We start from the raw sequence: 13,023 nt of genomic DNA, 5'->3' as shown, positions 1-13,023 counted from the left end.
AAGCTCAGGGAAAAATAAGACCCAGAAAAAAGCGAGGCGAGATTAAGGGCCCTCAGTGAAGCACTCATTTGTTCTTGTTTCAGCATCTTGAACCTGGAGTACAGGAATCACAAGGAGGATTCAAGTGGAGGATGGTTTGGTTTATGGGGGTTTAACGTCCCAAAGCAACTCAGGCTATGAGGGACGCCGTAGTGAAGGGCTTCGGGAATTTCGACCACCTGGGGTTCTTTAACGTGCACTGACATCGCACAGTACACGGGCCTAGAATTTCGCCTCCATCGAACGCGGCCGGGATCGAACCGGCGTCTTTCGGGTTAGCAGCCGAGCGCCATAACCACTGAGCCACCGCGGCGACTCCCAAGTGGGTGAATAATGCCATGCATGCATAGAGCAGAAAAAAGGAGATTATCATGAATAGATAACAAAGCAAAAGTTTGAAAGGCACAGTGCTCAGCGGTTTGGTAGTCAAGGCTCTTAAATGGGCTAGTTGGTTGCTATAATTCGACACAGCGGCTAGCGCACAAAGTAGACGTACACAAACGGAATTCAGGCTGGACAAACGGTTTGGTAGTCACCTAGAACACACTTGGAAACCCTTTGTTTGATGCTTGGCGTACGGGACTTGTCCATTGATTCTCGTATACAGGGTGCATAGGCTCTCCCGTAAAGCGTGTGCAAGGCGCTTAAGCAGCTAAAGGGGTCGCATTTCGCGCCTGCATCCAATTGCCGGGCAGTAGCTTCGGACGCGTGGGGCTCGGTTTTCTGACAGCTCGGGCGTCGATATGATGAAGCCGAAGTACAGCGGCCCAACGGCGTCAGGCACCGTGTGACTCGGTGACTGTTGGCTTCTGTCATCGCTGACAAGGAGACATCTGACACGCACGCCTCCTCCTGCGGCATTTGTGTTGATTTTCTTTTTTGTTTTGTTTATATATTTACCTCTTTCTTATCTAGAGTCGCTCTCCTTTCACTTTCGCTTCCCCTCCATTCAAGCGTGCCACAGCTGATCAGATGATGCACCTGAGCCTTTCCTGCTAGGCCTATCGACGGCTCGGCTCTCTGCAGCTTCAACGTACATGCTGCAGAGAGAAATTGCCCGCCTCACATGCTTTACTTTTCTTCTGTTTATATTTATTCTACGCTGCAAATGCGATAAGTTCTTTGATATCTGCCTGGATATGCCTAGACTCTTGCTTTCTGTTTCTGCGAACGAATATCTCGCCTCCTTTTTATCATGCTCTCACAAGACAAGCACAAAGTGAACAAGAAAGGGGAAACCCTCGGGGTGCTTGCCAACGTTCAGACAAGAGGAGTTGTTTTCATAAGCTCGCGTAAAACGTATTTCTTTCTTTCTTTCTTCTTTTCATCGTTTTCACGGCGCACCTAAACACGTGGCATCTAGCTTCTGTTACACGCGCACACGTTCGCTATGGAGCCGCTTGTTATTTCGGCATTGCCTGGCTTCTTCTTCTCTTCCTTGCCCCCAGGGAGGGAGCTTTGTGCCCTCAACGAAGATTGTTGTTCGTGCTCGGTTTGCTTTCGGGACAACTCGACTCGTCTGCCTTCATTTGCCTTACAACGATGCACTCCAGCGATTCCGCTTTTCTTGCAGTACACTCACTGCATTCGTCCTTGTTCACGTCCTGCTCTTGCTCTTTGCCGCTTTTAGCCCGTCCTTACAAGCCTTGCTGCGTGAGGTTTGGATGTCGCGTGGCGTCCCGAGGGAATCCTTTCGCGCTAGTGCCCCAGCCGTCTGCGTTGCCGACATTCAAAGTTGCACTTGTAGTACGACTACCAAATTTTGGGACGGCCGCTGGAAGTCGCGACGATATATTCGACTCCGATTGTCGCTATACCGTTCCTGATTTATTCCAGGCTACGCCGGGGAATTTCGAGATGTTAGAGAGAAAGAACAGAGAGTAAGGCATGGAGGTTAACAAGATGACTATTCCGTTTGGCTGGCGGGCACGGGAGGACGTGATAAAAGCGAATACGTAGAAATGCGACAGCCGTCGTCGGGATTCGATCACGACCTGGGGCTTTGCAGCCCCGAATGGCATAGCCACTGAGCCACCACGGCGAGTAGAGGGAGGAAGGTTTAAGAGAGGGATGGCAGAAAGATAGATAAAGAGGAGGAGGGAAAGACAGGGATGTTAACCAGAAATGGGTTCCGGATGGCAGAAAGCGCGTTACATAGTATAGGTCGCTAAAGCGCGACTTCTGTGGCAAACGAAGCGGGGCAGATCTTCGGAGCTGAGGACCGCCGTGCATCGCCGTCCAAGCACCCCGTTTTCCGTCAGCGGGTGATTGTGAGGGTGATCCCCAGCAATGCACAGCACACGTTCTTCCGCACTAAACGGTCCCAACAAGCCTGGCTTGCTAGAAACGCTGTGCATTCCTCGGCGGGAATAAGCTAGCCAAACATACTGACACTTTGTAGCTGTCTTCTTAACAGGACGCGCCGTATGTGGAATTACAAAAAAATAAAAAGGACTTTGTTTGTGTAAAACCTTCTTGCATAAGAATGAGTGTTCCTGAGGCCAACGGAGACTGGAACGAAACCGTGGTTTGTGCCGATGGCCCAAGGCTGTGTAGGATGCATTTATTCAGCAACTGTTGAATAAGTTTATCCTGGGTAACCTTGAACCTCTGTTTTCTATTACCAGCTGGTCCTCCTAATTGGCGCGCCTCTTACGCATTCCATTGGGCTCCGTTCGTGATCGGTTTCTGATGTGTCCGCATTAATTGGAAGTTTATCTGCACTCCACACAAACTCACAGGCATCTCGCAGCATGGCTCAAGTAGTGAAGCAAATGGTTTAGTACCCACTCGGGGAGACTTGTATACAAATACAGTACCACGCTAAGCCGCAGACTTGGGAATATATTTGAGCGTGCTTGTATGTCCTCGGTTTAGTGCCATCAAAGAAACCATGAGGCATCTTTTCCAAGCCTTCGACTCGCGAGAAAGCCGAGCGCCTGGCTGGAGGATATATTTAACAGTTTTCTCTTGTGCTGGGGTTCGAACCGCGAACCTGCGGCTTATGACACATTTTACGCCACTAGTTCATCGCTGCGTCTACTGCAGGCAATAAATGTGCACTAATTGCATGCACTACTACTACTACTACTACTACTACTACTACTACTACTACTACTACTACTACTACTACTAGTACTACTACTAACTACTACTACTACTACCACCACCACTGCTACTACTGCTACTACTACTACTACCACTACTACTACTATTACTACTACTACTAAAAACTACTACTACTACTACTACTACTACTACTACTACTACTACTACTACTACTACTACTACTACTACTACTACTACTACCACTGCTACTACTGCTACTACTACTACTACTAGTACTACTACTACCACTACTACTACTACCACTACTACTACTATTACTACTACTACTAAAAACTACTACTACTACTACTACTACTACTAATACTAATACTACTACTGCTACTGAGTTCGAAGTTTCTTTGCTAACCGGTTGCTGTATTAGGTGGATTCTCGGGCAGCCTTTTAGTCAAGAAAGAGGAATGGCTTTACTTTTTTTTTTGCTTTCCTCATTCCTGCCAAGAGTATTCCATATACATCATCGTTGGGGCACAATGCAAACTGTCTTTCTTTCTTTCTTTCTTTCTTTCTTTCTTTCTTTCTTTCTTTCTTTCTTTCTTTCTTTCTTTCTTTCTTTCTTTCTTTCTTTCTTTCTTTCTTTCTTTCTTTCTTTCTTTCTTTCTTTCTTTCTTTCTTTCTTTCTTTCTTTCTTTCTTTCTTTCTTTCTTTCTTTCTTTCTTTCTTTCTTTCTTTCTTTCTTTCTTTCTTTCTTTCTTATCTTTACTTTTTTTATTGCTTTCCTTTCTTTCTCATCTTTACTTTTTTATTGCTTTCCTTTCTTCTTCTTTCTTTGCTTTTCTTTATTCTTCTTCCTTCTTTAATCTCTCGTTGCTTGTTGCCAGCAAGGCCTCCCAATTCAAGCTCGAGTCAAGCCTTGAGGCGGCCGACGTTGCACAAGAGCTATTTACTGGCGCCGCATCAGGGAGTGAAATCTCACTTGCAGGCGCACTGGGTTGCTGAAGCAGGCTGAGTGGAATAGGTCACGGTTCCCGTCCGCATTCTCATGTGCTTGCCTCTGCATTCATACATTCGTACGAATCTCATATCCTTGCCTCTCGTATTGTTTTATATTTGTCGGTCTTTCCTTTTATTCAACGCAGCCTCTACGACGTCTCCTTGTTCGCCTGCACGAGAGCCCTATGGCTTTATCTGGATTTTGTCTAAACTTTCCAGTCATAAGTAAAACATAGAGAAAGGGGTAAGATGAGGCGGAACTCTAGACTCTTCTAAAGACTCGATAAAGGATACAAAAGAACAACAACCCTGGTTTATGTTTTTTTTTCTCGTCTGCGCAAGCAATACTGTCGAGTTATAAGGGAATAGTGCTGAATTCTCATCATTGAAAGAGTGCGTAGAAACAAGAGGGACATAAAATGGTGGCGGGGTCAGTGCCCTGCCGTAGTTGTTAAAGGAACGGAAATTCGATTGGGCAGCGTGAAAACCCCATAAAATGCCGAAGCGGGAACGCCAAATGTGTGTGTGTTTTCTTTCATGGTTACGGAGAAAAAATAAGAAAGCGGAGATGAATGTCTGCTCAGCGTCTTGCTGAAAAGTGTTCGCAGCCGCCGTGGCGCTCCTCTTTCCACACGCCTCAGGATATTGCGTTTCACGACTTCGAGTAGGACGATGGATAACTGGATTGATCGATACACAGATAAATAGATGCACAGATATGTAGAATCGAAGTCATGTCCTCCGCAGAATCGAGCCCATGTCCTTGTTCTTTGAAGCAGAACGTCATAAGCTGTGAGCTACCATAGCAGTGAATACATTCGTACGCTGGTATTATTTTATAAGTATACTGTACAAAGTATACTTGTGTAGAGTAAACTATAAAAAAATAAAAAAATAGGTAAGCTCTAGATGCTCAGCTTGGTGTGTCTATCTGAGTTTCTTTGGTTGGCTGGGTGGTCCCTTTATGAAAGCTTCTGTCGAGCTGGCGAACAAAGAAAACTGTAAAATCATATGCCATGAAAAGGAAGAAAACAAGGCAAGAGTGAAAGGATTAGAGTAGAAGCCAGAAGAAGTCCAAAGATCTTCGAAGTTTCCAGCGCCCTCTTACATCATTCCCGCCCACACTTCTTAAACAGCGGCTCTGCTTTCGAAAGATGATGTGTTACGCCAAGCTGCAGCTCAAAATGGCGTCGAACTAGTGAAAAAAAAAATGACCCAGGATCTTTCATGAATCATCGGCTCTTGCATTCGGAAAAGTTTCGCACAAAGTCTAGGCACGGTGTTATACTATCCAAATCCACTGTATAAACTTTGAAGCGTAACATGGAAATATTTGAAGCTCTTTTTGAATCCAAGCATAAAAATATCAGCTTAAGGTCTCAGCAAAGTGAAGACGAAATGCGTCTATATCAGCGTTGACAGACTCTTCTTGATGTTGTACAGCACACTCGAAGAACTCACGCATGACTCGAATATTTTCTTCGCAAGTACAACTACTGCAGACGTTTATAAACTACGTCGGGGATGTCTAGAAAGCATGTGTGCATTGTGACCGCTTACAAAGAATTACCAGAATTGGAATGTTTTGAAGACAACCGAACATTGCACTTTTAACATTGCAAAGCGTGAGCTCTAACAACTAATCACGTAAACATTGTGAGAGTGCTGTAGTATTGAGGCATCGCATTTGTGCTACACTTATGTTAAAATCTTAGACTCCGCCATATGTTATTTATGAGTTGTTTTTTTTTCTCTCAAGAGAGAGAAGGGTATAACTCTTTCGGGCTTAACCAAAGTTTCCTTGCGAGTGCAGAGAATCGTAGGGAGTGGAGTTAGCCAGTCGGCCCACAAGACAGATCTTAAGAGAACATCTCTTTAAAGATCATACTAATAAGCACGTGCAATGTTATGCGCGGATTACACACCTGGCCCCCGCGGATTACGTAGCGGGTACGGACAACTTAGTAAAAAAATCTTTTTCAGCCAAATTTCAACCCTGCGGACTATATACCGAGTGGACACAATCCCGGGAGTTATGGTAATTTACCACCAAGAAAGTCAATGGAAAAGCAACCGGAGAAGACAGAAGTCCTGTGAACACAAATATGTATCACAACACAGGAGCGTAAAGTAGAGCACATAGCGGCATATTCGGCTGTTACAGAGTAAGAAATGAAAGTTCATCGAAGTTTTCACATCAAATTAAAATTACGGGGTTATGGGCTGCGCAGCATAGTGTCAGAGCACGGTTAATTCCGGAATAAAAAGAGGTTGTAACAGCAAAAGCAGACAGAAAGAAAAAGAACGAAAGAGATAAAGAAAGGAGGAAAGAGCTGAAGAAAGAAAGATTGAAAGAGGGAAGAAAGAAACGAAGGAAGAAGGAAAGAAAGAAGGAAAGGAAGAAATACAGAAAAGAAATTAAATAAAGATATTAAGAAAGGAAGAAAGAAAGAATTAAAGAAAGGAAGAAAGAAAGAATTAAAGAAAGGAAGAAAGACAAGAAAGAAAGAAAGAAAGAACCAAAGAAAGAAGGAAAGGGAAGAAAGAAGAAAAGAGAAATGGAAAGAAAGAAAAAGCAAGAAGCAAAGAAAGAAAGGAATAAGTAAAGATAGGAAGAAAAGAAGAGAGAATCTGAGAATGAAATAACGAAAGAAAGGAAGACAGAAAGAAAGAAAGCTAGAAAAAAGGAAAGCAAAAAAAAAGAGAAACAAGCCACTGAACAAGAGCTTGAAGGAAAACGAGTAGCCCTGTGTACACATCGGCGGTCATGGGGAAAAATACTCTTTGACTGGAAGAAAAAGTTTGGGTGAAAATATGATGGCCAAGGGAGAATGTGAGAATCTCAAGAGCAAGACGCTCTCAGCATTGAAACGAACACGAGCAACCCAAAGAACTGGGAGTTAAATGACACTTGACTGCCAAGTGTGCTAGAAGGACGCCAGCCAGAACAACGAAGAGAAAATGAAAACGGAGTTCTGCTAACACCGCAGAGGATCAGAACGGGCGACTGGATGGAACCTAATACGGGCAATGTGGAAAGAGGATAAGGTACATTTACGGCAATCTTCACCAAAGAGGTCTTCAGAGAGTGTTTAATGAGGACGAAAAAGGCCCTGAAAGAAAGTTGACGTTTCACAGCGCCCTGTGTCTGCAGGACAATGCGGGCAGGTTGCGCCACTGTGACTTCTTCTTGCTGCTTCTGAATTCCGCGGTGCAGTGGCCCCTGGTAACTCTTACGCTTTCCATTGAAAACGGTTGCGCACGGACAGAGTTTCGGGTGCAGCAAGGCTGAATGAAAAGTTTGCACGCTGGATATATTTGCCGAGGGCACTGTGCGGCGATGTGGCAACGCATCAGACAATCGAAGGGGCCAGTTTACTTAGCGAAATACGGGACCCCGATATATTTTACGCAACTGTTTATGCGCTGATATTTAATGAATTCTTCAGAGGTCTTCAGTGCTCTGGGATAACTCCAAACGCTGCTCAGCCGCTGCGGTGGCTCGGTGGTTATGGTGCTCGGCTGCTGACCCGAAAGACGCGGGTTCGGTTCCGGTTCTGTTGGTTGCATTTTGACGGAGGCGAAATGCTAGAGGCCCGTGTACTGTGCGATGTCAGTGCGTGCTAGATAATCCCAGGTCGTCGAAATTTTCCGGAGCCTTCCACTATACGGCGTCGCTCATAGCCCGGGTCGCTTTAGGACGTTAAATCCCCATAGACCTAAACCATTCAAGCGCGGCTGTCAGAAACGCATTAGAAAATATATATAAGAGCAAGGGTTAGCACCCCGCATTATAGAATGATGAAAAGACAACGTCCAGAGGCATTGTGTTGACAATGACTGAGGTAAATATTCCACCATATATCTAAGTGTGCAGTATGTTGTAGCGTGTTTGTTTGGTTTGGTTTTATGGGGTTTTAACGTCCCAAAGCGACTCAGGCTATGAGGGACGCCGTAGTGAAGGGCCCCGGATAATTTCGACCACCTGTGGTTCTTTAAAGTGGACTGACATCGCACAGTGCACGGGCCTCTGGCATTTTGCCTTCATTAAAATTCGATCGCCGCGGCCTGGATCGAACCCGCGTCTTTCGGGTCAACAGTCGAGCCCCATAACCACTTTGCCAGCGCGACGGCTTGCATAGCTTATTTGTATATATATAACAGGCTTGCTAGTAACAAACAAGTAAACAACTTTTAACCAACTGACTTACTTTTAACAAGTAAGCAGTGCATATTAATGCTGTTTGTTTTGATGAACGACAACCGCTCGGCGTTACCCGAAAACAGAGCAGCGCGCGCCGAACTCTATCAGGTTCCTCGTTAACACTGCGCGTCTGATTTCAGAGAAGGTTGAGCACGTGGTGCTTACACACGAAGAAAATGAAGAAAAAAGGCGCTTGTTTTGCTCGTGTTTACTCCACAACGTTTACGGGCATTGGGAAACAATGCTCTATACAGCAGTGTCCCCCGATCTATATAGCGCCTTGCATCGCGACACGTGCCACGCGCTATATATGTCTCCAAGGGGAGGAGAAAGCTTGGGGGAGAGGGAGACGCACAGCCTTACACCACGTGTTCGTTAATCGGAGATAAATTGCGCCAGCCACGCAGCCTCCGGAAGTTGTAACGACGCAGCCAACTGCAGGCGAAGTTTTCGCGCCAAGGTTGCGTGCGAGCAAATAGCTCACACTTCGTGATTGGACTAAGGGATGCCCACTGGCTTTGGTATAGGACTGAGTAACGAATAACCTTTGGCTGAGCTAAACAGGTAGTTAGCGAGAGCACTCGGTTCCGAGAAGGAAGGAAGCGGGACGGTCTTCAGTTGGATGAATGGTTCGTTTTGAGTTCAGCTGGAGAGTAAGGAACGAAGGTGGAAGGAAAGTAGGACGTAGAGTGTCGGAAGTGTCCGTTACGCGTAGTATGAAAGCTGATTTACCTCATGCTGGATCGCTTGCCCGCCACCATGCTCCCATTTGTTTCCATAAAGCTCGCTTCGCTAAGGTGGGGCTCGAATGCGGAAATGGAACGTGGCTCGTAACTCAACAGCCTACTCAAGAAGGATAGGCTTAGCCCCGTTACAAGGAAAACCGCCGCAGAGTAATGTACACCTCCGCAGTCAATAACAAGACCTAAGAGCTCGAGTCACAACGATTGCACTCATGTAATGCGACTGTGTTACGAAGATTGCGCAATCAGAATCTTTGTGTGCCTTCGAGATCAACTACTGTGTCTTTCCAGGATTTCTCAAAGGCCTCAAATACAGAGCCAAAGAGTGCAGCTGCACACACAACATCTGTTATGAAGGGACCCTTCTTAATAAATTTTATTCTATGCTTTCCAACAACTATGTTTTCCGGATGGCGATGGCCGACAGTCCTGCCTGTGAAAGCTGTGGTTGTGAGGAGACCATCGCGCATCTTCTCCGTGAGTGCCCTGCATTTGCGAGTGCAAGACATACACTGTGTTGTGCCCTGGACCGCCTCGATCCTCGCCCATTAACAGAGCAAAAGATCCTCGGTCCGTGGCCACAGCAGTCGACTGCCCTCAAGGCATACAAGGCACTCTTTGCCTACTTGAGAGCGACTGGATTGAGTGACAAATTGTGACAGCGTTGTGCGTGTGTGTGTGTGTTATGCCTTTTTCCCCTTCTCTCTTCCTCCGTTTAGTCCCCCAATCCCTCTTCCCTAGTGCAGGGTAGCCAACCGGAACCCCTTTCTGTTTAACATCCCTGCCTTTCCCTTCTCCTCTTTATCTATCTATCTATCCATTTTATTCTTCCTGCGCGGATAGTTGTGCAACGTGAGGCGGGCGTTTTTATGAAATAATTTTTTTCCGCCCATGCGCTTGCAAACTGGCCTTCTCACTGGCGTTCCCGAATGTGGGCTGGCGAGTAGCAAAATTTATTTTTGATGAAGTAACAGAAAATCACAAGGTCTGCCTGACGGCGCCGAAAGGAAGACCTAAAATAATCGACGGGAGCATGTTTCAAGGCGCCTCTAACGCTGTCCTCGGTGTCGGAATTATAAAAAAAAATCGACTAATTCCCATCGTCGGGATTCCTTTAACGTGCACTGACATCGCACAATACACGGGCTCTTTTCGCAATTAGACTCAATCGAAATGCGGCCGCCGCTACCGGTATTTGATCTCGCGACCTGTTGCTCAGCAGCTCATCGCTATAACCACCATGTCGCCATGGCGGGTCACTTCAATACCGTATGGATATTTGATATATATTTGTCATACCAATCATGCAAGTACAAGTTGTTTTCAACTTTCAGAGTGGAGGTAAAGACCCGGAGTGCAAACAGAAACAAACTAAATTAGCCTTGCTCTGCCTTTAGTTTTCGTTTAGGAAAAAGTCCCTGGGCGTTCGTCTGAGCCGCTGCACCGAAATTGCTGCAACCAGTGTTCCAACAACTTTAGGATATTCATTCAATAAATCTTGTACCAGAATGATTAGTTTTTGATCGCCATATGTTGTGGGGAATCGCGGCCTTGTTATTAAATTTTGTCGTAGATAATACGGACCCGGTATCGCGTGATACTTTTCTTTGAGTTTTTTTTTTGTTCGGTACTGGCTGCGAAATTTCCAGGGTTGATTTGTATTTCTATGACATATTTTAAAATAGGGTATTTGAAATTCCGAAAGCTCTAAATTTCCAATTGTTCGCATCGATGCTTTTGGAAAAAAAAATGCGACATGCTAAGCTAGTCTTAGTAGCTGTGGACCATACCAAAGAACAGTAACAAAATCTTGAATGAAAGACAGCGTAGAAGACTTGCCTTTTCACCTCATTGGAGCATAATGTCTCATTTTATTTAAGATTCAAGACAGCTCAGCCAAGGTAAACTGGTAGAATGTCAGTGTAAGGCGTCCATGGAAGGTTTTCTTGAAATGCTAACAACAAAAGTCTAACTGATGAAGATCGTTCGATAGTAATGTTCTGAAATTTTAAATATAAGTTAGCAGGTGGGTGGGTTAGTCTCGGCCTGAAAAGTAAGTATTTAGTTTTACTGGTGTTTATTTAAAGTCTATTTGAATACAGCCACGATTCCAGTCCTGTTTGCCATTCGTTAAACCCGTGTACTATGTTAACGTCTGAGAAAGATGCATTCGTGTGGTCTGCATAACAAAAAAATAACTGCGTTATTTTTTATGCTCAGAAATGTTTATGTTTACAATATCGTCCCTGCACTTACTGCAGATTCTAAGAACTGTCCAGAGTAGGCAGCGGCTTTCAAGGCAGACAGACTGTACAAGAACGCATGGAGCGCGCGAGAAACGTCTTGACGACAGCGGTGCAGTTGCGGGCTCATGACGCCTTCGTTCATGAAAAAAAAAAATTACCGCCATTGCGCTGAGTAGTGCTATTCCATGAATCCACTGCAAAACTTCTCGCGAATCCCAGCCCGTGCACCCGCGAAGATCACGGCGTCGCCACCATCATAAATCCTGGCTCGGGTGCCGCAAACACCGCGTCCCGACAGGGTGAAGTTTTTGCGACGCGTCTTGTGCACTGCTTTCGCTTGCCGAATCAAGCGTGGAATAAGAGACTCCGTTTCCATCTCGCGAGATCTCCTCCTTGCGTGCGGTGGGCGGTTGCCGTGCTGAGGGATGATGGACGAGAAGGGTGAAGGAAAGAGGGGGGGAGGGGGTGTGCACGAAACGCGAAGTTCAAATACACGTGCAGGTCATTAGAGAGACGGGTAAAGCAACTTCCGACAGTCAGCATCTTTAGACGAAAATTGGAGGGATATATTTCATCCGCCGCGGTGGCTCAGTGGTTAGGGCGCTCGACTACTGATCCAGAGTTCCCGGGTTCGAACCCGACCGCGGCGGCTGCGCTTCGATGGAGGCGAAACCCTAAGGCGCCTGTGTGCTGTGCGATGTCAGTGCACGTTAAAGATCCCCAAGCGGTCGAAATTATTCCGGAGCCCTCCACTACGGCACCTCTTTCTTCTTTTACTTCCTCCTTTATCCCTTCCCTTACGGCGCGGTTCAGGTGTCCAACGATATAAGAGACAGATACTGCACCATTTCCTTTCCCCCAAAACCAATTATTAATAATTATTATTAGGGAAATATTTAACACGTGAATAAAAGGTGAATGGAGGAGAGATGGGCATCGGTGTTAGGAGGAGGTGACAGATAATTGATTAACCAAGCTATTAAGACAAAGCTGAGTTGAACAAAAAATGTGGAAGTGGGGTAAAATGACGAGAAAACAGGGATGTGTAATAAGGGGAGACTAGAGGACACGGGCAGGCGGAAAGCATGCCGTTGTCCAGTGAGTTCCTAGGATATTACAGGAAACCGATGTGCGCAGAATGGTGCATTTGGGCAAAAACTAAATGCATTTCAATTTTGGTCTAACGCATTGAGTGTACACATTGAATTTTGAAGCGTGCTCGTGCAAAAATTTGCGAATGCATGCTTGGCTGATTTACTGCCTATAACATTCTACACGGCTGTCCTCGTGATAGGAGTGACGAATTGTGTGTCACACACACACACACACACACACACACACACACACACACACACACACACACACACACACACACACACACACACACACACACACACACACACACACACACACACACACACACACACACACACACACACACACACACACACACACACACACACACACACACACACACACACACACACACACACACACACACACACACACACACACACACACACACACACACACACACACACACACACACACACACACACACACACACACACACACACACACACACACACACACACACACACACACACACACACACACACACACACACACACACACACACACACACACACACACACACACGCACGCACGCACGCACACACACACACACGCACGCACACGCACACGTGCACGCGCGCACGCGCACACGTAAGGC

Source organism: Amblyomma americanum, chromosome 2, assembly GCF_052857255.1.
Source record: "Amblyomma americanum isolate KBUSLIRL-KWMA chromosome 2, ASM5285725v1, whole genome shotgun sequence".
Taxonomy (NCBI): domain Eukaryota; kingdom Metazoa; phylum Arthropoda; class Arachnida; order Ixodida; family Ixodidae; genus Amblyomma; species Amblyomma americanum.
This window is presented reverse-complemented; position numbering follows the sequence as displayed.